The following is a 2371-nucleotide window of genomic DNA, read 5'->3' as shown; positions in this document are numbered from 1 at the left end:
CCCTAGAGCAGGCCTGGACACGCCAACCGGCGGCTCCGCAGGGCTCAGACCATCCCCTGTGCTTGCTGCCCTGTGAGCCGCTCACCCCATCGCACCGCTGGTGGGTTCCAGTAGTCACTGCGCATCTTCCATCAGCTCTTTCTCCAAGCCCCTCAGCCATCAAACACACTGACGTGCCAAAGGACTGCCCTTGTTTTCCCATTAGTGTCACTTTTGCGAGCTATGTCTGCTTTCACAAATAGCCCCACTTGGATTCATCAGGAGTTTTAGACTGTAAGCATCAAATAGTTAACAGTGAACTGTTATTAGAAAAAAAAATACACAAATAACCCCATTCCCTTCTCTCACAGCCTGCTGACCCAGAATAGTAAAGCTGCTTCCTTGAATTTGGGTCAGTAAAAGCAGTGATGAACGTGCTTAGGGGATCAGGACAGGGCCGGGGCTGTGAGGGCACAGGGAAAAGGATTCGGGGTTGGGCTGCCCTTGATCCTCACATCGCAATTCTTCCTCCATTTCCCTCCTCCTCCTCAGGCTCCTGCCTCTTCCAAGAAGAAAACCACAGGGAAGATCCATTCTCCAGAAGGATGATGCATCATGGGATTTAAAAACAAGACAGAACTTTTCCACAGTACTCACATATTAAACAGCCCATCTCTGCCTAGGTTTTTCCTGCCCTTAAAATTGGAGCTGTAGAACCAAAGTCTTCCTGATGCAGAAATTAGGCCCAATTGTTAAAAATAGGTTAGAAACTGTTGTTAAAGTTTTTATCTTTTATATTTTATCTTGTCTCACTATGAGACAAGGTTTAAACAACATTTAAGATTTAAATATCCACAAACAAGTCCTTGAATGAACAACACATGTTCCTCACAAACAAACCATTCAATTCTGTGATGCTCTGGTCTTAAACAAAACATTTACCAGTCCTCTGCTTTCACCCTCCATAATACTTCTCCAGCCAGCTGCAGCTCCAGAGTTAAAGATTTATGCTTGTGTTTCTTCCCCAGGTGCACCTATTTATATCATCTAAAAGCTCACAGGTTTCTTCATTGAGGCTTCCTAACAGTTAAAAGGAAAAGGTTTCTGTATTTTTTAAGAAGCTATTACTGGATGTAGGCCCAAATTTTGGGGGGTTTTTTTGAAAGCAAGTTTCAAGCAATACTTTTAATTCCTTTTCTTCTTACAACTTTGCAGACAATTCTAAACAATTCTGCAGTTCCCTTTACATCCCTGCAAGGTCTGCAGTGTTTTACAAACAAGGGCATTGTTTGTGACAACTCATATGCACTAGAAAATGACATTAATTAATCCTTTGCAGTTTTAGAAGTATCACAACAATTTAAACACTGATCCTGCAGTCAGGGAAGTCACTTCTTGGGGAAGTCAGTTTTCCCTCTGAGTTGCCATCTGCATTAGGCAGGACTATTCTCAGTTTCACTTTTAATTCTCCCACAGCTGACTCAGACACAATTCCCTGGAGGAAGCTGAGCAGCTCATGAGCACTTGAGTCAATACCAGAGTCCTCACAAGCCCTGCTCATGTTAAACTCAGGAAGTTTTTGCCAATGGGCTCAACCAAAACTCCTCAAAAGCTGACACTGCCAGGTGCTTGGACACTGAGTTCTTAAATCTCAGCAAGTTTCCAAATCTGGTATTCCTTCACCTGCAGAGCCCCATCTGGCAGGGGTTCTGAAAGGCTCCACTGAAAGCCCCAAAACAGCACAAAATTCAACTTTCTGAGTCTTGAGGAGGTTGTGTTAGGAAGCCAATATCACCCACTGCCACCAACCGTGTGTGCTGTGAAGTCAGTGTGTTTATGAAGTTGTATCTGAGTTTTAGAGTGTTTTACCCAATGCTGACAGACACTGACCTTGTGTACATGAGTTTCCTTATCTGCTTTGAAACTATCAACAGGTCCTACACTGCTGAACATCTTAACAAGCAGGTTTCTCACTGTACGCAGCTATGGACTCACTTCTAAAGAAAGGAAGTATTTTACTAATTGTAAAGCAGCTCAGACATCCAGAGTGTGATAAAAAAAATGATCCTACCATGGACATAATTCTCAAGTAGCAGTAGTGAAGACTTGGTTCTTGTTCTACACAGTTGCCTATGAGGCTAAGACCCCATACTATATTTTTGTGAGTCTTTCATACTGTAAGATGGCAGGGTTATGAAAATATAAATTTAATGGTGTCCAGCCGCAAATTAGCAAAGGGATTTGGAAACAGTCTTTAGTCAACAGTGAATGTCTCTCATGAATATCAGAGATCTGTCTTTAGCAGCATAATTTCCACATGCTCCATCTGATCAGTTCCCAAATTTCTGTGGACATTTTTTGGCATCAAAAGGCAGAAACTTATTCAGTGTGT

The sequence above is a fragment of the Geospiza fortis genome, unplaced genomic scaffold (genome assembly GCF_000277835.1).
Source record: "Geospiza fortis unplaced genomic scaffold, GeoFor_1.0 scaffold20, whole genome shotgun sequence".
Lineage (NCBI taxonomy): Eukaryota > Metazoa > Chordata > Aves > Passeriformes > Thraupidae > Geospiza > Geospiza fortis.
The sequence above is the reverse complement of the archived record's forward strand: the minus strand, read 5'-3'. Positions refer to the sequence as shown.